This window comes from Camelus bactrianus, chromosome 20, assembly GCF_048773025.1.
Source record: "Camelus bactrianus isolate YW-2024 breed Bactrian camel chromosome 20, ASM4877302v1, whole genome shotgun sequence".
NCBI lineage: Eukaryota > Metazoa > Chordata > Mammalia > Artiodactyla > Camelidae > Camelus > Camelus bactrianus.
The window spans coordinates 14169928-14194307 of NC_133558.1; the positions used below are offsets into that span (position 1 = coordinate 14169928).

General features: G+C 42.2%; 1 protein-coding gene and 1 long non-coding RNA gene across 3 annotated transcripts in view; one reads left to right on the forward strand and one right to left on the reverse strand.

Moving 5' to 3' along the window:
- Positions 1–24006, reverse strand: part of LOC123614053 (uncharacterized) — a 38330-nt gene extending 14324 nt beyond the window's left edge. Inside the window, exons 1-3 of one of the 2 annotated variants that reach the window (XR_012500988.1) lie at positions 5772–24006; positions 5083–5201; positions 4206–4639 (exon numbers count right to left, since the gene is read on the reverse strand). This is a non-coding gene — a long non-coding RNA (uncharacterized LOC123614053). Of the gene's footprint in view, positions 1–4081; positions 4640–5082; positions 5202–5771 lie in introns of both variants that reach the window. The other variant, XR_006721514.2, reaches the window with a different exon arrangement.
- CDKAL1 (CDKAL1 threonylcarbamoyladenosine tRNA methylthiotransferase) overlaps positions 1–24380 on the forward strand; it is a 721370-nt gene that overhangs the window by 665881 nt on the left and 31109 nt on the right. The window lies entirely within an intron of this gene.

Here is a 24380-nt window from a genome sequence, read left to right on the forward strand (position 1 = left end):
GCTTGCTTTGCTATTCTGCTTGCTTTCTTCGTAAGTGCTTTTTTTCCCTTCCTATCACAGGGCCTGTGCACAGGCTTCCCTCTCTGATGATAATGCGTTTTCTCTGCTCTCTGAATCCATTTACTTCTATTCATTCTTCAGATCTGACCTCAGGAGCCACTTCCTCCAGGAAGACTTCCCTGACCTCTATGATTAGATCACATCTTCCTGGCTGTGATAATACCATGAATGTCTCATTTAAATGTTATGTTTGTCACAATTGCCATTTTAAGTTTTATAGTGTTTTTTTCCAATGATAAATGTGGTTACATGATGAAAAAAATCAAAGTGAAATAGAAAGATATATTCTAAACTATCTAGCTTTGATTTCTGTTCTCATTTACCCCATAACCTCTCCTTTTAGAGGTAAACTTTTTTTTTAATTAGTTGCTTATTTATCTTTCCAGTATTTCTTTTTTGCAAGGACAAATGCAAATCTGTATCTTGTTCCTCCCCTTTTAAACACAAAAGGTAGCGAACGTACTTTGTACCTGTTGTACACCATGCTTTTCTTCCCTAACCATGTACTCTTGAGCTTATTCTGTATCAAGACATGAAGAACCTGTCTCCATTTTACAGCTGCATAGAATTCCACTGTGTTAACTCTTCGTTGGTTCTGGAACCAGTTCCTTAATGCTGGCGTTGAGTTGTTCTCAGTCTTTTACTTTTTTTACTGAGCACTGTCAGTTACAATGTGTCAATTTCAGGTGCACAGCACAATGTCCCAGCCATGCATATACGTACAAGTATTCGTTTCATATTCTCAGTCTTTTACTATTACAGGTAATGCTACAATCAATAATCACGTGTTCCTGTCCCTGTTATGTTACGCATGTGTGAGTTCTATGCAAATACCCACATGTAGGATGGCTGGGTCGAAGGACAGATGCATCAGTGATTTTGATAGACATCGCCCTATTACCATTCCTGTGGGTTGTACCATTTCCCACCTTTATCAGTAACACATAAGTGCCCATTTCTTCATAGCTTCACCAGGGGTGTTGCCCAAGTTTTGATGGGGAGGTAAGAAATGGTACTCAGGGCAGTTTTAATGTGCATCGTTCTTATTTTGAGTAAGATTTTCTCATCATGTGCTTAAGGAGAATTTGTAGTTTTTGTGTGCGTGAACTGTCTGTCCATGTTTCTTGCCCCTTTTCTGTTGGGTGCTTAATCATTCCCTTCCTGTTATCTCGGTGCTTTTTATGGTGGGGATTAACCATTTATCTGTGATATGTGCTGCAGCATTTTCCCCAGTTTGTCATTTGTCAGTAGTGTTTTTGGATAGTTAATACCTATTTCCTTTGCTAAGACACTAATACCAGGGAGGGCAAGTCTCGCATCTCTTGTGCTACCACTGTGCCTCCGCAGATCCGTTCCCTCATCTGTAAAAAATATAAGCCTTATTAGAGGGCCCTCTCACCTCTGAAAGGCTATGATTCTGCTTTCTCTTCTTACTTTTCGGTTTATTAAGGTTCCCCTGTCTTCCCCACCTTTGGGTCCCACGTACCACTGGGAAATGTGGGGATTAATATAGTGTCACCTGAGAAGTGCCTAGAAAGGCTCCCTCCCCCAAGTATCCCACTTGGTTTTCATTTGAAACTTCGCCATGAGTGATACATTTTGTCTTCTCAGTTCCCACTAGCTTTATTCAGGTCTCTGGTACTTGCCACCTGGACGTAAGCCAGTCTCCAAATTTGTCTGCCTGGATCCTGTCTTCCCCTTTCAGTCTCTGTGCTGTCCGCCTCCAGGTGTTGTTTCTTATAGAACAGCCCACCTGATCGGGGACCTTTCTCACCCACCTTTCTTGTAGTGCCCATTTCTTTTATTAAAGTGCCAGGTCCCTTCATGATAAGGTCTCAAGCTGCATTTTCAGCTGCGTGTCTCATGATGGCGTCCTGGTCCCTTTCGTTCCGTCACATAGGCTCCTCAGTCTCATCCACCTCCACCTCTTCTCAGGCTGGTCCTTCCACCTGACATGCCCTTCTTTTATTCAGGTCGGTCTGATTCTGCCTACGAAATATCACCCATCTCTCACCATCCTCCTATCGGGCTGGGATTGAACTCTGCTTTCCCAGTGCACTCATAATAGTTTGAATAAAAGATCATACTGGGTGTTTTTCTTGGAAAGTGTGTGCATGGCTCTCTGTCTACCAAAGGATAACCTCTTTGAGGGCAGAAATGTATTCTTTTCCATCCTCACAGAGTCTGTAAGAAATAGTCCCTTAGGCATTTATTGACTAGAATTAAAGCAGCACTCACTCCCAGGAACTTTAATTTTAATTTAATTTGTACAATACTCCTGGGATGGTAGCAAGTTAAGTCTTAAATAGATAAAAGTTAATTAGTTTAGCTTATTTGGTTTTTCCTCTTAAATTATGGTTCAGTGAAATATTAGTGTGCACTTTTGTGTATGGGTGTGTGTGTGCGTGTGTGCGTGCATGCGCAGAGACACACACGCACACACACACGTGCACAGACTATTACATGCTCATGGGAAGGGAATAGTGTTGAAAGGGAGGGAAAGTATGTAGAATACTTAGAATAGAGGGGCACTGAGGAGAGCAGCCTTCACTTTATGGTTTTGCCAAAGAGCAGCTCTGCTCGTTCCTGAAACAGCCTGCCTCAGTGTCCTGCCAAATTCTATCTTTCCCATCTTTCTGATTTTGGATAAAATTTATCCATGGAAACTTTTCTAGTTAACCCATAACCACCACAGCCCTTGTATCACTCTGATCGGTTAACACTTTCTGCAGGGATATATCTTGAGGTTATCTGATATATCTTGAGATTATCTTATCTCCTCTTGATCCTTCCTGAGAAATAGCTCATGAATATCTGAGGGTGAAAGAATTCTCCAGGATATTTGATCTGGGTCAGATCCTAGTGCTCCTCCCCCACCGTACTCTCATTCAGCTGTGCCCTCGGCTGCCTGGAATGAAGACATCATTCCTGTCTCCCTTGCAGCTAGTTGTGGCCATGTGACTAAGTTTGGGTCAATGGGAGATGAGTAAAAGTGCCACATATAACTTCCAGAAATGGCTTTTGAAGAAAGAAGGTGCCCCCTTTTGGACCCTTTCTCCATCCAGCGGAAAGGGATAGTCAAAATAATGGATGAAGCTGGACGAACCATCTTAGACTATGAGGTGGCATCCCTTTGCTAAAACTGGCAGTATAGCAAAATAGACCCTGAGTCTGTGATGACTCTCTGCCGTTGCACTTCTCAATACCTGCCCCCCAGACTTCTTCTATATGAAAGAGAAGTAAGACATTTGTCTTGTGCAGGTCTTCATTATTTACGGTTTCATTATTCAAGGCCAAACCTAATCCTAATTGAATATAGTCATAAAAAAGAGCAGGACCTGGAGAATTACAAAGAGCCCTCAAACAAGACCCAAACTGATGCTCTGTCTGGATAATAGTCGTTTTTTTTTAAATCTTCAAAAGGGAGGGGAAGAAGATCCAAATTGTATGCTATGGGGCATCTTCTCTTCTCCATGGTGAGAGCAGAGCACGGGCCCATCACACAGCTGGAAGTCTGGAAGGGCAGGAAGTACCAGAGAACTGAGTTATGAGCAGGAGGACTCCCGCAAAGCGTAAGGAGCTGGAAGGTAATGGATGCTGGCATTTCAGGCTTCCAGAAGCTGAGTTCAAAATGTGTGTGATGTAGACTTTGCTGGCATGGGATCTTCATTCCTCCACCATGGAACTAACTTTTGCTTATGGTAATTAATATATTAAATGACCTTGTAGTGACATAGAAAACAAACTTACGGTTACCAGGTGGGGAAGAGGATGGGAAGGGATAAATTGGGAGTTCGAGATTTGCAGATACTATTATATATAAAATAGATAAACAGGTTTCTACTGTACAGCACAGGGAACTGTATTCAATATCTTGTAGTAACCTATAATGAAAAAATATGAAAACGAATATATATATGTATGACTGGCCTATTATACTATGAACCAGAAATTGACACAACATTGTAAACTGACTTTACTTCAATTTTTAAAAAATGACCTTGTAGTGATAATACCTCACCTTGTTTAAGCCACTTCTATTTGGAATTTGAAAGAAGAGAGCAAAGAAATTCCAGGCTGGCATGATTCCACAAAGCAAACTATCCGAGAAGATTCTTGTCAAGATGCAGTGACATGGGCATTACCTGTGGTAGAGAAACCGTGCTCCGGAAAGGAAGTGATTCTCCCTAAACCACCTCTGAACCCGCTCCCTTGAGGCTCCTAGGCCAGTTCTTTCTCCTCAACACTGTTTTATCTGCAAATTTAATCCACTCTCCATTGGGAAAATTGGTTGTGCCCTGGGAAACTGGGCTGAAGTGGAATGGAATATTTATCTTTCCCCTAAGGTCATGGATGATCAAACACTGAGATTTCATCTACCACCCACGGAAGAGAAACGTAGCTTTCCAAATGTCTGCAAGAAAAGTTTTTTCAAATTGCGCATGTTTCTGACTGTAAGGAATGAGTCTTGCGTGAGATGACGTGTGGTAAAACACTCCGAGGTGCAGTCGTAAGGTCTGAGTCTTCCCTGTGGAGTCAGAGATCTCCAGGTGGACAGTCACAGCTACAGAGCTGTGCGCTGGACAACGAAACAAACAAAAAATAAATATGACAAACATTTTCTTTGATATTAGATGACAGTTTCTCAAAGCACAGAGCTCTTCAAACAATAATACTTCTATTTTTAAAAAAAACCCAACATGTTATTTCTTTCTACTAAATCTTTCAGCATATTTCTTACTCATTACAAATTTCTAACATCTGAATGTGTATAAAGGCACTAAATCCAGGTTGGATATAACAAATCCTCGTATCATGGGAGACGTGCTTTTTCAGACTCAGTTCTCCATCACTTTAGGAACGTGGCCTATCTTAGAATCTGAGGTTTTTAACATTGTAAGAAGCCTCTTAGTTCAATATGTAAATAATCCAGTCCGTTCCTTTGTAAATGAGAAAAATTGAGGTCCTAAGAGATCTTTTTGGGCTCAAAGTCACAAAGCTAGTTGAAGTTTTAACAAATACCTTTTCAATTCCTTTTATATCTTTGCAGAACAGATTAAAAAGAAATCATTTTTTCTTCTCCTTCTGTTTCCCCATCCACTCAGCATTCCAGGTGAGGTTTCATGTTTGGAATCATAAACCTGGGACAACAAAGTACTACAATATACAATTTATCAAAGATTTTTTTTTAAACTCTGAAGGCACAAAATGTATCATCACCATTCATTCTTTCTCACTTTTGCTGTCAGCTTTTCATGCATGGGTTGAACTGGCTGTGCTTTTTGTACTGAGGTGTGTGTGTGAAGCTGTCAGGTGTTAACAGCTAATTAGGAGCATTTCATAGCAGAAGCAGACCTCGCTAATACAACCAAGTTTCTGTGTCACAGTGGCAGTGGCGCTGGTGCTGGCGCCGGTTGCGCTGCTCTTTGGTGTCAACAAAGAAAGCCCACCATAGTGGCGGCATTAGCCCAGGGCTGGGAGAAGCCTTCTGAGAGCAGCCAACGTCCTCATTTGGAGCCTGCCAAGTAACCGTGTTGGCCGTTGGTCTGAGCAAACTGCTAGATGCCGCAAGGCCTCTGGTAACCCAGGGCTGGCTTCTCTGACAGATATTTACATGCAGCAAACCGCAGGCATCCAAAAGGGGGACCAAATACTTGTGAAAAGAGCCGGAGTCTAAGAGAAAGAGACTGAGATGGTAGCCACCAGTCTACCTCTAAGTGGGCGATGTTTCCACCCCATCCACTTGCATTGGCAAAATAGCGGCTGGCCAAGCTTTCAGCCCTCAGGCGGATGTTATTAGCAAGAAGTAAAACAATGAATGAAACAGCAGGCTCTGGGGGAAGGAGGAGAGAGAATGACATGTTAACATCACATAACTGGGAGGTGATAAAATCCACGTCCTCTCTTCATAATTTATCTGATTTACTGCCGACAGTATCGCTAGTCTATAAAATATCAAAGTTCTATTTGACGCATTCCAGGGAATTCAGTATTTTGCCTTCTCTGAAATTTATTAGGATGTAGTACTTTTCACTTTTAATTTCAGACTAGCTTCAACTCAAAAAAAAAAAAAAAAAACCCAACGAATGAATTCATCAGTATTTATTCAGTAACAACTGTGTACGCCAGGGCCTGTGCTCAGAGATAGATGAAAGCTTGGACCTGCACAATTCTTGCAGTACATTTCAGGCATCATGTAATTCATACAAATGCCCTGTTGAGCACCTGTTCTGGACCAGGCAAAGAAGGCTGTTTTGACATTACTGTTTTGAGGTGGCCACTTAGTAATTGCTACCTTCACTTCCTTTTTTACCTCCTTCCCAGGGAATACAAAAATTTCTGAACTCTTGTCACTGATATTTAGTGCAATCTACTAGAAACTGATTGTCAGATGGGACACAGAGAATACAGTTGGTTTCACAATTATGCAGTGCTCCTAAAAACCAAACCATAGGGACTTCTAGCTAAATATGGCAGGTAGAAACTAAAAACAAAACAAAACATGACTATCCCTCCAGTCCTGCTGAAAGTCCCGCTAAGATGACAGCAAGAGAATGTAAAACACATGTCAGTAAGGATGCTGGGAATTGTGGATGGAGGCTTACCAGTCCCTCACAGTACCACATGAGTCCCTGGTTATGACTCAGGAAGCAGGGCATTCAATGCAGAAGTACCTCGGAAGCACATCATGGGTCAGAACGTCGCAGATGATTATAGAAGAGATGGAGATCACCAGGGTCTTTAAAAGTGATCTTCTAGAAGAGGATGGGGATGCTCCCAATACATAAAGAAAAACAACTCCAGTCATGACGGAGGAGATGAACGCTATATACTACTGTATGACACAACCCAGTCTGTCAGAAGAAGCCTAAGAAAGAGGTTGCAAAGAAGAGGTGCAAGTCTTCCAGTGTCTCTGGCTCAGAAGAAAGGTCAGGTAGCTCAGAAGAAGGCAAGTCAGGAGTGAGAGACAAACCAAACCACCATCTTCTATGAAGGTTTTTCCGATAAAGACAATAAACTTACTAACCAAGCAGCTAAAACATCACCACCACCACCACCACCACCAATAACAAAAACCTTTGTCACAGTAAAACAGATGAAAAGTGTCTAAAATAAGAGGAAAGTAAGATTTAAAAAGTTAGAGTAGCCATAAAGGATACCCAGCAGGAGCCCTAGAATAAAGCAGAAAAGTTACTAGATGGAGTCGGCGCACCCACAACGTGAACGACAGAAGACCCCTGTCGAGACACATCATTGTCTTTTCTTTCCCCCAAGAAGTTCAGTAGTAGAGATGACTGAAAAATTCTAAAGAAAGCCTGATTATGGACAAAGGAACAGGCATCAGAATGGTCTCAGAGGTCTTAAAAATAACTTTGGAAGGTAGAAAAGCAATGCCTTCACAATTCCAAAGAAAATAATTCCCACCTTCACTGTTAAACAAGTCTGCAAGTGGGCTAGCATTTCGGACATTCAGAGTCTCAAAAAGCTGTCGCCCATGAACCACTTTTCAGGAGTCCACCAGAGAATTTCCTCCAAGATAAGGAGAAAACTCAGAAGATGCTAGCGGACAAGAAACGGCATTCTACAGAAGAAAGTAGCCAAGGGGACCTCAGAGTGGTTACTCTGCGACAGGCCCACGGAAGACCCAGTCCAGGTGGGAACAGAAGGTTAGAGAGGTCCAGAGGGGTGACTCCAAGCGGGTGGGGGAAGAAACTGACCGTTCATCTGCTGTACCTGTTCTCAGGAAATGTATGCTTATTGCAGAGTTGGGAGCCGGATTACCAAGTACGTAGATAAACTTAAGCAAACAGCTCAAAACAGTTATTTACTCCGAGGATCAGAGCACCAATCCCTATATGAGAAAGAAAATATAATTCTAGTTCACTATGAGATCTAGTTATAAATAAATGCCCGTCATTATAATAGAGTCAATACTAAATACTCAACTCTGATTGGTGATGTGCTGTGTCTGTATGAGGGGAATTGTGGCGTAGTGGATGTGCAGGTGCCATGTAGGAGCTCCTGGTGTCTGGTAGGCAGATTGCAAAAATGGCCACAGTTCTCTTCTCCCTGCATCCTTCACCATGTGACTTTACCGCATGTCCCACCAAGAGGTGCAGGCTATTCGTCCTCTACTCAAATCCAGCTGGCCTTGTGAGCGAATGCAATGGGAGTGCCAGAGAGCCTAGGCCTCAGCAAGTTTCATGTGCTGAGACCTTTGGAACCCTGCCCATCCTCTGTGTGAACAAGCCCCGCCTCACCTGCCATACGGAGTGTGGAAGAGCCACCCCCAGCTGAGGCCACTGGGGCCAACCCGCCCCCATCCACCCTAGCAACTGACCACAGCTGACCTTGAGCTCAGCCAAGACCAGGATTGTCCAGTCCAGTCCAGTTCAGATTGCTGGTCCACAGAATCGTGAATACATAAATGGGTGGTTTAAGCCAATACATTTCAGGATGATTTGTTACAAGCAAAACTTAATTGATACTGTGCGTACATGTACATGCGTGTCTACGGGAGGATGTTAATGCAATCAAGCTAGGTTTTTGCGTTCTATAATGGGAAATCAGTACAGCTACCTAAATCTGAAAACGCAAGCAGCACAACAGATGAGGTTATTTAGAAACAAGGGGACAAAACAGTGAAGGGATTTGACAGTGTAAATCAGGGGTCAGGAGGGATAGAGTTTTTCATTACAGGCTTTGTAGAACTGTTTGATTTTTTAAAAAAAATATGTACACATTTAATTTTGAAAAAAATGTAAATTAAGTGGAAACAAAAAAAGAAAAATAACTAAGCCTCCAAGTTATTGATAGTCAGCTGGTGGAGAACGTCTGTCACCGCCAGCAGTTGTCATGTGTTCCACACATGCCCTGGCAGCTGGAGGAATTTCCTAAGACGCTAAGCCGCAGCCAGCCCGGCTTTGCCTTTGGATGAGTATTCAGTCCTCGTGCTTGCATACTTGTGGCTAGTGCACAGTGGGAGCACTGGGGGAGAAGCACATGGAAAAGTTGGATGCAGGGCCTCAGACACTGCAGGTGTTCTTCGAGTTGGTAGTCCCCATTCTAGCAGAGTCAAATAGGACCACAAACATCAAAAAATAATGGAAAACTGGCTGCAGCCAAAAATCAGGGCATGGCAGAAATGGTCATTAAAAATCATTCTGTGGTAACACTGTTGAGTTGACATGGAGCAGATCACCGTATTTAACAGAGAGAAGTGGCACTATGAAAACAGAACACACACAACGGCAGGAGAAATGGTTCTCGTCAGACAGGCACTCTCTTCTTTGCTCATACCATCCTCTCTGGGCTTCAAATGTATTTTTCTCTTGCTAACTATTATTTTCAAGTGTATTTATTAAATTTTCTCTCCCCTGTTAGGCTGGGACGAGATCAGCAATATTTTGAAAAGACATAGGAGGTAAAAATGAGATCCTAGGTATTAAGTGATGTGGTTACTAGTCGGGATAGACCACCAAGATAGAGGCTGTAGTCATGAAAAAGCCCGGATCTCTGTGACCTAACATCACAGGCACAGTTAGGTCTTCAGAAGGATGCTGGTTACCTAGTTCACTCGAAGATCCAGGCCAATACCTGGTACCATGATCACTTCCTCTCAGAGCTGACCACACGTGACACTCATCACTTCTGCTCCTATGTTTAAGCCATTTCACATGGCTGTGCCTAAACTCAGAAGGGTGGGAAAATACTTTTCTAGCACTTATCCAGGAGAAAACTGGAGTATTTGTGACATACTGCAACTCAGTGTGCTTTTCTCCCTGCTGTTCAACCTAGTCATACGTCACCTAGAATATAAATTAGTTATGTGTATTTTTATTGTTGCCTGTCTTACTCCAGAAAATTATGATGCATTAGACGCAGATGATGAATCTGGCTAAGGGGGAGTGCCTGGGAGCTTACATGAGGGATGAAAGTTAAGTAAAGTAACGTGGTTTCCCTTTCTTCTTCCTGCGGCTTAATGATACAGCACCGTATTTGCAGACCAGTCCTGGTCTTCCTCAAGTGGTTTCTATAACAAGATAGTTTTCTTTCACCAGATCACTAACCAATGTGTTTTTGCTTTCAAGTAGAGCCTGATTTTTGCTTAAATTTTGAAGACTGTGAATATAGGGGCATGCCACTTTCTGCCTGTTTAAGAAATAATCTGAGGCAGCCTGGAAAGGAAAATGCTGATGCGTGGATGAGGAAACTTTATTTAAGTAAAATCGCAAAGCAATATTTGCGTTTTGAGAAGGAGAGGTTAAGGAGGGCAGGGCCTGTGGATCTGGAGGGTCAGAGAAGTCCAGCTTTCAGAGGAGACACATGGAGCGCAGGAGAGGAGTTGGGTTTCCATCTCTGGGGTCGAAGGGAGGAGACTGATTTTCCTGCTGATTTGTGAAGAGCTTCAGTGATAAGCACTGGGCTTCTCTCTTGCATCAGGATGGAAATAGAGAAGTAGGGGTTCCAAATATTTAGCCAAAGTCCCCAAACCCTTTGATCCTAAAACTTCAGATAGGCCGTGCATCCCATCCAAGTTCGGTTACACTTCCTTGCTGAAGTCCAAACAATCAGAAAGCTGGAATAATTAGACCTCTCTATTGCCTGGGACTAAGGGGGGAAAAAAAACAGATGGCAAGTAAATCAGTTGAAATCAGACACACCTTCAAAAGAAAAGCAATTTCCAGAATGTTTCAGAGTTAAGATTGATTTCAGCCAATTTCTTGACTTTTCTGAAACACGTGGCACATTCAGGCCGAAGTAAATTTTGCTGAGATGAACCATTTACCGTACTTTGCTCATCTTGCGCTCTAAAATCCTTACTCTGGAAGGTCCCAACTGGTCTGAATCATAAGCAGTAAGTTGTTTGACATGGGACCTAAGGAGATCTGTTGCGAATATTGGTTGTGGATATTCATGCCCGTTAAGTATGTGCTTTAAACTTCAAGCCATGTATTCAGGGCTTTTCCTCACGAGCATGGTGGTGACATGTGACAACCAGGGTCTGAAGGAGTGGGCTGCTCCCTTGCCCCAGTGCCACAGGAATGGGGTGCTTCTGGCCTCGGGCCTTTTATATTGCAAATGGAAATCTATTAGTTATGGATTACTATGTCATATGAAGTCCATTATACAGACACAGATTTGTACATTTGTCACTGGTTCACTTTAAGCTTTCCTTATACTTTATGAATTGATTTCTCTAGATCAGAGTTTCTCAACCTTGGCACTATTGACATTTTGGGTGGGTAATTCTCTGTCATTAGGGGGGAAGACTGTCCTATGCATTGTTAAATATTTAGCAGCTTCCCAGGGGGCCTCTACCAACTAGATGTCAGTGGCATCTACTCTCTCCAGTTGTGACAAATAAAAGATGTCTCCAGACATTGCCAGATGTCCCTTGGGGGCCAAAATTGCCCCCAGTTGAGAAGCACCAGGCTGGGACTTACCCCCCCCCCGCCCCCCGCAACTGTCCTACAGAAATATAATGCAGGATGTGAGTGTGAGCCTCAGACGTAACTTGAAGTTCTCTAATAGCTACATTAGAGAAAATGTAAAAGAAACTAGCAAAATAAATTGTAATTTTTTTTAATTTAACCTGATATGTCCAAAATACTATCATTTTAAGATGTAACAGTATTAAGAAATTATTCATCAGGTATTTTCCATAGTTTTTTTTTTTTTCTTACTAAATCTTCAAAATCTAGTGTACATTTTACACTTACAGCACATCTCCATTTGGATGAGCCTCCTTTCGAGGGCTCAGTGGCTACATGTGGCTGGTGGCTGTCTTGCTGGACAGCACAGGTCCAGTTGGCTGTTAAGGACTTTGTGTTTGTCCCTGCAAAACTTAGGTGTTGAAACCTGACTCTGATGGATGGTGTGAGAAGGACGAGTTCGGGAGAGAACTGTGTTTAGCTGAGGTCATGAGGGTGGAGCCTTCCAGGCTGGGATTAGAGTCCTTTTAAGAAGAGACTAGCGCTTTCTCGTGGGGCCACTTGAGGATACAGCAGGAAGCCTGCTCTTTGCAAGCCAGGAAGAGGGCCCCACCAGACACTAGTTTTGCCAACGCTTTAATCTTGGACTTCAGCCTCCAGAGCTGTGAGAAGTAAACGTGGGTTAAGCCACCCAGCGTGTGGTGTTCTGTGCTAGCAGCCTGAGCAGACTAAGTCAGTGGCTTTGCTTTTTTCCCCACTTCCTCCTACAAAACGCTGCCCATTTGGCTGGTTGACGGTTTGAATGCCATGGTTCTCTGACTCCGTAGCTAGAATTTAGGTTCTAGAAAGGCAGGGACCATAACTTTTCAGGCTCACTGCTGGAAATCCATTGCCTAGCACAGTGCCTGCCACAAAAGCAGTGCCCACTGTTGAATGAGTATGACGACACACACGTACCCGTGCGAGATGCCTTCTCTCTGTCACCTGTGGCCCACTGCTTGCTGTGCTGGTGGAAAGGGCTGATGGAACACAGACGCTTCTGCTTAGTCACTTTATGCCAATTTTGTGTGGGTACATTTTCACCTAAAGAATTGCCCAGTGAGGGATCAGCTGAATGGAGATGGATGGAAACTGAATTGGGGTCAGTGAGCACACTGTAGTGTACAGGAAAGTAGAAGTATAATGTGCACATGAAACTTACATCATGTTATAAACCAGTGTTACCTCAATAAGAAATAAATTTTAAAATTATGTTCAGAATACATTATATGAAATGGTAAACATCCTTATTACTAATTATCACAATGTTGGATTAATTAAAATTCCCTACGAAGCATTCTGGGGGATAGCAAATTTGTCATTTTGTTGTTTGGTTTCATTGTATTACATTTTTGGATGAATCCTACTCTAACACTGGTCAGTAGAACTGTGTACAACAAAGAGGGTAAAAGAAACCTCAGTGATAGTTGTTCTTCCCGTAAAGAGCCTTTTTTTTTTTTTTTTTTTTTTTTTTTTCATTTAAGACTACCATTTAGAGAACTGAAACAGGTCACAGAGTAACATCTGAATTTGAGCTAGTGGCGCTGGGTCTGTTTCTTCCTTGGTAAGAATGATCTCCTCTTCTTTGTACGTTATTTTCCTTTGTGTTGCTCCATCCGTGAATCTTCGCACCCGAGAGCCATCTCCAGAAATGCCGCTGAAGTGATGAGTAAGACACCCCCAAACAAATGGCTTCCCTTTCATCCTTCCGTTCTAAAACAGTGTTCTTAAAACTTCCTAACACCATCTCCTTTCCACATCTTCAAGATCATCAAGGTCCTTTCCAAGGCGGCGGGGGCAGGGGGGGTGCGGGGGAGATGTTTAAAAAGACTAAAGGGAGAAAAAATAGAGAAAATGGAAATGACAAAAAAATAGACAAAGAGGATTATGAGAATCAGGCCATTTCCAAACAGGAAATAAAAAGCAATATGGAAGTGTGTCAAGCAGTTAATTAGTAACATAATGTTATTCTTCTCGAAAAAGATTGTCACAAGGAACTCCACCTCTAGAGATTATATTTCTTTAGCTCCGTGGGAGGTCCTGATCTTTGCATGTTTTTAAACTTCGTGGATGATTTTGATGATCAACCATGTTTAGGAACCAGTGGATTAATTTCCTGTATGAACTAAAAGAGGGGTATGCGGTAGGGAGCTGTATCCTAAGATCCTTTGTTTTTCTCTTGTGAGCCCTTCTCTGGGCTAAATAACTTGTCCAGTAGTGGGTGTAACGTTCTGGATATAAATGAGGGTTAATGAGAAGTACTTTGAGCTAAAAGTGGAAGGCAGCTAGGTTTGATTTTGTTACTGACAGTCTGTCTTTAAATATGTCATTTATTCTTGCAATCAGTTTCTCTACCTGCCAGATGGATTTTGTAAGCAATGACCCTTACTTTATGTTTTTTGAAAATGTGATTTGAAATGTATTTTCAAATACATTTGAAAGGCTGCAGAAGGTGATTTAAATTGTTATGATTATTCACAGGTATATAAAACAAAAGATCAGACTTGCTTCTCAGTATTTCCTCCCAAACATTTTATTGCTGCCTTATTCATTGGTAGAAGATTCTTTTTACTGTTCTCCTAAGAATTCACCTTAAGACTCAGTCTGATGGAGCTACAAAGACGTAGGACCACAGATATAAGAGAGGAAGGCACAAATACGGTTTCTCTGATCACAGGTGAAATCCCAAATTAACACAAAATTAGTTCCAGAAAATTATTTCTCATTGTTTGATAGTATATTTTAAATATATGTCTTTTTTTCTTATTTAGGTAATATTTCATATTTAATGCATTAAAATTTAAAGCATCTAAAACATTCTTCTATTGATATTTTCTAAATGATAGGGCTAATTTCAATGAGACATAAAAGAAAACTGTGGTTAATAACTAAGTATGAAAACAAGGCTAGTTAGAAGTAATCTGCATATGTAAACCTAATTAATGTTTATTTTATTCAAATTGATAAATTTGCATAAAATTTGAAGGGTATTTCTTTTGTGGCATGTTTTCATTTTGTTAAAGCTCTGATGCTTTATGAATATCGCAATGGCTCCAAACAGTTATTATTCTGAGATAACAGGGTGTTTTAAAGATAGCTCAAATTTTGTGGTGAATTTATTTTCATGGATAGCCACTATCATAGACTCCATCAAGTAAGTGCATAGGATCTGTCTCCAGAGACAAAGGAAAAACACCTACTTACCTGTCTGTGTAAAATCTCGATGATCTAGAAAAATGGAAGGTAGTGTCACCCAGCACGGGGCTGCTTTGCCAAGAGGGTACTTCTCGGATTGGTCTTACAGCTCATGAGAGGAGGCACACACGTGGAAACCATCTCAGACCGAAGCCAGCACCATATGCCTCTTGTAAAATACCACCCTCTGAGGCAGCAGAGAAAAGCTCTTTATCCCCATCTCCACCCCATTTCCTGCAGCTTCTGTGAAGTCACAGAATTTGGGAAAATAGTGACACTTCCTAGCCTAGATTTATCACCATCTGGGAAGCAGAATGAGACGCCTGGTGCTGCCACCACTGCTTTCATCTGCCACGTCCTCGGAAATCCCTTACCCTTAGGGTGAGTCTAGCCAGTGCTAGCCACCCTCATCCTTTGGGAAGAGAAAGAAAGACTGGGAAGTGAGTCCTGCCGGAAACCTCCTCCGGGCTGCTTCTGTTTGCTACCACATCCTGTGTAAAAATGCTGCCTTAGGCTGACTTCCAAGGCCACCAGTAATTTGGCCCCGCCCTGCCAGCTCCTCTCCCTAGCCAAGCTGGTCCCAGGGATCCATGAAACACGCTCATCTCTGCCTCTGTCTTTATAGAGATTGCTGTTCTTCCCTGTTATCCGTCCAGGGGGGCGGCCCAGGCCTCCGATCTCATAGAAGTCTTCCCTGATTCCTCCAGCTCACACTACAGTTCCTCCCTTCTGACCTTTCGTCTGTAACAAGTAGTTTAGAACCTAGTTATCTACTGGGACATATTGTCCTTTGATTATTTCATGTGTGAATTTTAGTTCCTCCAATTCAATTGTTAGCTCCTTCGGATAACTTTTGCGATTCATGTCTATTTGCTGAACTCCTCACTTTCCACTTCCTCTAGTAACTATCAGAGTGCTAAGTCCATAACAGATGTTCAGTAATTCATAGCATCTTAGAGTCGGGACTTTGACATCCAGCTAATAGATAGGCAAATAAACCCTGCTGTATTAGAGCAATACCTACTTCCGCAGTCCTTTGACCCTCCCTCCCTCCCTCCTGTCCTCTAGTCTTTCCTTTCTTTCTTTTTTTCCTTCCTCCCTCCCTCTTTCCATTGCTTCCACATTGATGCTGAGTTGAAATCTCTCCACCTTTAACTTGTATTAATTTCTTCATTCAAAAGAGACCCTTGGGCACCTACTAGGAGGTAGACCTGGCAAGGCTCTGGGGAAAGACAAAATAATGAACACGATACAGTGTGAAAAGAATTGTGCTTAGAAGAAGGTTTAAAATTGACGAGAGCACACCTGCCTCCCTGAGGGTCTCAGCTCTGCAGGCCTGTCAGGTCAGAGCAGGTCGTCACTAAGGCTTAGCTCACATTGATTCAGCTGTGAAGACCTCCTCAGATTCCTAGCAGGAGAGTGGCTGAGGTTGACTTAAACTCATACAGGAAGTGTGCAAATTATGTACCAGTGGCGTCTCAACAGCCCACTGCTAGGAATATTCTTTGAAACTCTAGAACATCTTTTTCTAATTCAGACACAGTTCTGTGTAGTATGTCCTTGGGCCAGCACTGAAAATTCTATCATAGCCACTAGGGACATGAAGTTCAGCACAGGATATTAATACTATAGAATTTAGCCGTATGTAAATGGATTTTTTTCAGAAAACAATAGAGCTCCAACTTTGCACGTTGGGACCATGGTGCCCTCCCCCCATCCTCCCATTACCTAGGGAAGGGGACACGCTCTCCTTATCCTCCCCCTCCCCCCATTTAAAAGACAGTGGACTAAGTAGCCACAAGCCTCTTTCATGGCAGCCTGGGACCAAAGTTTCAAGAAGGAGCCGGGAGAACGTGGGAGAAGAGGAGGAGAGCTCTGTGTACCAGAGCCACATTTTCTTATTAAAAAAATTGGGGATAATGTGACCATGGATTTTTGTACCGTTTTCTTGCTAGGAGAGGCAATCTAGGAGATACTGCTTTGTCACCAATTTCTACAATTTCTAAGACATTTTATCCCCTCCTGGCTTGTTGTAAGGATTAGAAAGAATGAGTGTAAAGTATCTACTTGTGTAGTAACGACCAGTATGAGTAAACTAAGTTTAGTGTTAGTGAGGCCTTACTGTTGCTACTAGATACAGGTTAGACACTAGTAGACATTAGCAGAGATAGATGCTATTTTAAGCTATTTATCATATTATCACTTTGAAGTCTCACTACAGCCCAATGTACTATTCCGGCCAATTTATTAATGAGAAACTGAGATTTAGAAGGTTGTGGAAAGTCATCCAGTGAGTACATGGCATGGCAGAGCCGGGATTCAAGACTGGGCTCTCTAGTGCCAGCGCCCAGCACTCTAGCTGTTGCTGCTACTGTCCACAGGGCCAGTAGACCTGACATTTAAAATAGAAGCTGTCATAGAAAATTCAAGACACCTGCTCTTGGTAGTTTCCAGCGGGTGGGCCAAGCCAAGGGCACAGAGCATCCCGTGTGGACGTGTGCGAGGGGCGAAGTGGGGATTAAGCAGAGAGCTGTTGGGCGCCGTCTGTCATAAACCCCAGCCCCCTCGCCCTCGCTCACCCCCTGCTGCCAACTCACGCACACACTCCTGGGGCCCTTTTCAGCTCCTAGGCAGCGCCCTTTCTCCTCCACCCCACTGGTCTGCTATCACACGTCCAGTTTTCTCTTGCGTGGCTTTTAGAAACCAGGGTTCCTTTCTTCCTTGATCTCAGAGTTTTCTTGTTTTGCCATCTTTACAGCAAACACACAGAAGTTTGGGGCTCCTGCCTTCCCCTGCCCCACTTTTGTCTTTGATTTCAACCAGGAAAGGAGATAGATTCATTAGGTAATAAAAGCTAACAGCAGGTTATTCCCCAATACCATCGTTTAGAGTCAAAATTACAGGTGTCCCTCGGGATCCACAGCGGATTGGATTGATACCAAAATTCAAAGGGGCTCCAGTCCCTTATGTAAAATGGTGTATGTAGCATTTGTGCATAGCTTACATCTTCTCTTAGACTTTAAATATCTCTAGATTATTTATAAAGCCAAATACAATGTAATCAGTTGTAAATACAATGCAAATCACTTTTAGCACATGGCAAACTCAAGTTTTGCTTTTTTTGAACTTTCTGGAACTTTTTATGTTGAATATTTTCCATCCAAGGATGGGTGAGTCCTGGGATGCAGAACTCATGGATACAGACAGGCACCCGTGCTCTTCTGTTCTAGTAAAACCCCAGCTTCAGGGTACCACTGAGGACTGGCTGCCAGAATGGAGGAAAAGAAGCTTCGAGGGCTTTTGGAAAGTGGAGCTGGGGGTGGGCACGAGGTGAAGTGAGGAGGCTGTTGCAGGTGGGGAGGAAAAGAAAGGAGCGTCTGGCTTCTCTCGCGCGCTTCTCCCTTCGCCCCTTACCTTTATCTGTTCTGAGGTCACAGCCGCTGCCCTTGCCCAGTCCGGTGAGATAAGGGCGGTGCCTGACAGCGGCAGCTGGAGATCACAGAGGCCCGGGGGCTGGGCGGCTGCTCTGGGTCCGCTTGTGTGCAAGGAGCAGATGTCAGCTGGCCCAGTGCATTGCACTTGCCTGCAGTTTATTTTATTTTAACAAAATTCGAATGCCCCACTTAATGTTTAGAAATTAGACACACAATGCAGAGTGACTGTAGAAAAATGAGGATGCCTGTTAATCCAGACTTTACTTTTGCTAATCTCTTTTTGTTCCATCCAAATAATGGAGTCTGCCTTCATGTCAGCTGCCTGTTCATCATTTGTGGTTTTATGCTAACTTCAGATTTGAGGGATAATCTTAGATTATTGGGAGTTCATGACTATAAAGGACTTCAGTAACTCCTTTGCTCCTAGTCCAGGCTGGAAACAGAAAGTAGAATAAAATCTATAAAAATAAAAACAAGGCAAGACAAACTTTCGGAACCAGCATTTGTAATTTTTTCCAATTGAATGTATTCCAGCCCAGTTTCTTTCTTTCCCTCCCTCCCTTGCTTCCTTCCTGTCTCTTTCTCTCTCTCTGTGTGTCTCTCTGCCTCTGTCTCTCTCTCTCAGGCAATGATTTTGCCTACCTGTAGAGAAATGAGTTGTCTCAGGAGCATTAAATATTATAACTGATAACAGTGAAAGATGAACAGGGAGTGGGCTGGCATGTTACACAGCTGATCCCATCGAGGACTAGGTAATAAGAGGAGAGGAATCCCAAAGTGATCATGGGAACTGTGTTCAGGTAACCTTGAACTCCCAGAGAGCGGCTTGCAAAGAAAACCTGAAGTTGATGACTGCCTTTTGTGTGGAGAGAAAGGAAAACGGTATGGATTTATGGCACAACACTCACTCATTCCTTGGCCGGCCACCGGGCAGAGTTTGGGGGGAACAAGACACCTCAGGACTGAAGTTTTGGGGTTTCCACACACCCCATCTATATTGTGCTAGGCGCTGTGGCAAATAAAAACTGAAACTTGCCTTCTTCTTAAGGGATCATAGCCTTACAAGGTGCCTCCTGGTTCTTGGTTTGCCAAGTAAATGTGTAGAACTGTGCCCTGTGAAATGTGCAACTGGGAAGGGAAATCAACAAGGGACCTAAATTCGAAGCCGTAAGCCCAAAGGAAATGATCTTCCCATAGATAAACACCGTGTTTGTAATTGGAACCAAGTCAACCACAAGCCTGTACTTTGCTTCTTGACTAATAGCAGGTAACCTTTAAAGAAAGAAGATAATTAATGGAGGCAGAATAATACAGAATTAACAATCACAGAGACCACTTTAAGGGACACTTCCGCCCCGGGCTCCTTGATTCGCGTGTTCTACAGCTGCCTGCCCATTGCTGGAAAGGTAATGAAGAGGTGATAATGACACGTATCCTCCCTTATCAAAGTCATCAACACATTATTACTGTTGTGAGCAGGCTGGCCATTGCCTGGTCATAGAGATGCTGCTTGAGGAGATAAGTCTTTTAGTCTACCAGGGATTTCTGCTGTGATGAAGAAATTACAGTTTGGGAATGAATTAGCAGGTTACCTTCTCTGGGACTCTTTTGAGTCTCTTATTTCCCCAAACCTTGCAGGTTTCTGAGAACCCCTAGGGCCATTCTGACTCTCAATTTGACCTACAACTTTCCTCCTTTCCAAGCTGTTCTCTGTGAATCGGGAGTGGAACTGTCCCTCTGTCCATCAAATTGCACATCCATCATCCCTGAAGATTTGGCTCAAATCTTCACCCCTCTATGGTGCTTTCTCTGAATTTATATTCAGATAAAGACTACAAATTCTCCCAACATCAGTTGGTTTCCCTGCTTTGGTTAGAACGTGGTATCATGTAAAAATGCACTCAGATTGTGGTGAAGTTTTGTAATTATGTAATCTCTTAAATATCTTGGGAAAATGTGGGAGCATCTGCTTATACAACTTTTTCACATTTTAACGATTTCTACAGATTGGAGAGGAGAAGGGGGAAATGCATTCAGATTGGTGCTGAAATCTTCCAGGCTTTGCTGTATTAGAAAATGGTCTGTAGGATTTTTCTCAGCTTTGTGTTTAAATTGTATCATCCTTGAGGGCAGAAGTGTATCTACTTTACTTTTGATCATAAGCCTCCTTAGAACCGGATTTATCACAACTTACAAATAACTTCAAATTTATACAAATAAACATATATATTTTAAGAATCAAATATTACTAAATGGCTTTTGAAAATAGAGACAAAAAAAAACCCACAGTAATTCTCATGCTCCACCCCCTTTACCACCAGTCCCTTCAGGCAACTACTTTAAATTAATTTTAGCAGTTTCTTCTGGTATTTACTTCCATATTTCTAAGTAATATATGTGTTCTACTAGATCATTATTTACAGTTGGGAAGAAGTTACGTCTCCTATCCCACAACACTGCTTCCTCTTGTTCCCCTTTTTGGTTAAATCAATATTCAGGATTTATATTATTATAACTGTGTAAATAATGTTCTCTACTGAGTTAACACTACACTATAATTATCTTTCCTTTCTTATACAACTTTTTGTTTTTCTTGGAGTTAATAATCGCCTTGTTTTTTTTTCCATCAGCCTGACTTTGTATATAACTGTCCCCAAGTTCTGCCACAAATTCCAACAGTCTCCTTCAAACTTTCCACATAGTAACACAGAACATGTGGCCTATCGGGTCTATGAAGACCTCCTTTCTGGAGCTCTTGACTTCCTTTTTCCAACCTGGACTAGTTTCTTTTGGGCAACTATGCCACTGTTCTCCCAGGACTTCACTCTCTATCATCCTGTTGATTCTCTTTGCCTCCTTCCTCTGTTGGAGCCCCTCCTTCCTGGTTCTCCTTTCTTGCTGTACTCCCTCATTTTGGTGGCACACCCTTCCTGAGAAAGAGTGCATGTAAGGTAAACTTACTAAGAGCTTCCCTGCCTGAAAATATGTTTATTCTACCCTTGCATTTATTTGATAGTTTAGCTGAAATTTGAATTCTAGATTAAAAATAATTCTCACTCTGAATTTAAAGGCGTTGCACCATTATCTTCTAGCTTTCAATGTTTCTGTTCAAAAGTCCAGAGTCATTCTGATTCCCCGTGATTTTGATGTGAACATTGTGTTTACTCTGGAGTTCTGAAATTTCAAAATGATATGCCTTGATTGGGTCTCTTCTTACTCGTTGTGTTAGGCACTAAGTGGTCCTTTTAATCTAAAGATCCATATCCTTCAGTTCTATGAAATTTTCTCATAGTGTTTCTTCACTAGTTTGTTTCTCCCCACTCCAACCCCTCCACCCTTAATTTCTCTTGTGGAATTCTTACTCGTCAGTTATTGACCTTTCTGAATTAATCTCCCATTTTCCTATCTATTCTCTCCCAAATGCCTGCTTTATCTTTTTTGTTTTACTTTCTGGAAGATTTCATCTACTTTATCACCCAAACTTTCTATTGATTTTTAAAAATATCAGGGCTCATATTTTTAATTTCCAAGGAGTCTTTCATGTTCTAAGATTGTTCCATTTTTTTTAATAGCACCTACCCTTGGTGCTATTTTATAAATGCAATGTGTCTTTTAATCTCTCTGTGGAAATTCATCTTACTTTATCTGAACTGTTCTTCTGATCCCTGCATTGTTTTTCTTCCCTCTGACTTCCTTGTTTTCTGTTTGCTTGTTTTGTCTCTGCCTTTCATGCTGGAGGTTGTCCCTCAAATCTTGTGATCCTTGGCTGTGAGGGAATCGCATGCCAACTGAATGTTCTGTGTGGGTATGTAAGGCTCACCAACTGAGGAATTCACTACAGAATGATGGTCAGTAAGCCAACAATCTTACTAGTGTACCCCTGAATTCTACAGATCTTTTCCCTAAGTCGTTTAATTTTTCCACAGAAGGATTTTCCAAAGATCTTCCTGGGGATTTTAAACCTGGCTGTGTCCTTCTGGGTGGTAGGCAGAAGGCGGCTAGAAGAGTTTGGTGATCAGACTTTTGTTAACAGCCCCTGTTTCTCTGTCTTCTGTGCCTTGGGTCCCTGGTCCTGATCTGTTTGGTTCACTTTTTGAGAGAATAGGTCACCTGTCTCTGGAGATGAGAAGTCATGATGATGGATGGACCTAAGGAGCTAGCTGCTTTATGTTGACCTTCAGTTACCCTTGACATCATCCCTGTACCTTCTGCAGGCCATACCTCTAGTTCCTGAGTCTTCCCAGAGTTCCGAAGAATGGCTAGCTTGTTTCTTACTGGGATGCCTCTATGGGCACATAGAATCCAGCCTTTTCTGTTCTACTGAAACTGTCCCCACTCCTCCAGTCATTCTCACGTAGCAGATATTTGTTGACATCCTTGATGTCCTCTTTGCTGTTCTGTTTTTCTCATGGGTTCATTATACTTTTGTATTCTTTTACTGACATGTAAGTGGGTTTCCAGGAGGGAGTGGAGATAAAAATGTATATGCATGTATTCAGTGTCTCACATTTAAGTGGATATGAATTTTGTAACTTGATTGATGATTACTTCTGAGTTGCAGCTTATTTTTTTTAAGGGATGTTGGACCTTATATCGGTAAATGAAATCAGAGTGGAAATTTATATACCATAAAAACAGAGCATTTATTTCAAGTTTGATATGGCAGGCCCAGTCTTCTATTATATATTAAACGAATAATATGTAAAAGTTGGGTATGCTAACTAGGTTAGACCAGGGCCAGGGTTTGTCTGATTCGGTGTTGTGTTGACTGTTCTCCTAGGACTTAGCACAGACTTTTACAAATAAACTTAACAACAACAATGAATGAACAGAGCTGCAGTTTTTTTTTCTTTTCTTTAGTAAACATTTTAATGGTGACCTATTATGTACAGTGAATTGCTATACAAGCTGGAGATATTATGATGAAGGAAACAGAGTCCTCAGCCTGGAAACCTTTGTAGTCTAGTGAAGGAGACTGGTAAGAGAACAGGTAAATACTAGGCAACGTAATTCATCTTAGCAGAGAAACATGCACCCAGTGCAGTGAGCACCAGCCCTTCCAAAGGTGATAAAAACGTCTAGGTCACTTTTTCTTGATACTTTTCACATAGGATCCGTGGCTCTGACTAGTGTGAAAGTTGGAAATGGGTACTTACAGCTGTATGCTGCATCATAGAGCTATAGCTATGTGTGATAGATGGACAGACAGACAAACGCTCTATTTTAGCAGGCCCTGGACCTTAAAGAAGTATCACCACAGATGCAAGGAGCTCTAAATACATCTCCTCATCATGGGGAGATTCCCCAGGCTCTGCCCTTCAGAGTTGATCCACTGGCGTGTGTGGGTTCTAAAATGCTCAGTGCTGATAAAAGCCCTGGGCAAGCCTTGAAAATGGTGTTATTTTTATGATAATCATATCGTCGTTATAATTTATAAACATCTCTGTGTAATCTTTGACAGCTGACGACTGTCAGCTTATTTCGGGGAGGTCGAGTAGTGCAGTGCCAAGAGCGTGGTCTTTTTCAGGGGAGCTGGGCTCGAATTCCACACATTAGCTGTGTGACTTTGGTCAATTCCTCAGTCTTGCTGCACCTAAACTTCCTGTGACATGAGAGCAGGATAATGACACCTAACTCTCGGAGTGGTTGTATTAAATAAATGAAACCAGATAAAGGGCCATGGGTGGTTCTTGATGGGAAGTAGGTAGAGAATAAGCGGTGGGTATTTTTTCTCCCTTCTCCAGCAGGCAGTGAATCTCTCAAATGGGAGAGACCATACGCTATTCTTACGGGTAGCCCCACCCTTCGGGCAATGCCAGGCATGAAGTTGGCACTTAATGCATATTTACTGAATGAATGAATAAACAAAAGAATGTTTGGATTGCACAGGCTGAGGTATTTTCCTGATATATGAATTATTATTTGCCGTTTTCTTCCTTTGGAATGTATTTCCCTATTTGCTGATACTCGTAAGCCACTATTCTTTCCTGGATGACTTGTTCTGTGGGGCTGCAAACAGAACTAAGGAACACTAACATTATTTTTAAATGCCCAAGTAACACTTCAAATCCAACACTGCTTATGTACACCATAATTAGAAATAAGAAAAGGTAACAGATAGTCTCCATTTTTTGTGTAAAGGAGCCTTTGGCAAGTCTGCAGATGAGAGAGTCTCTGGCTGTAAGGCTCTGCAGTGAGAGGAAAAGGTGAGAGGAGG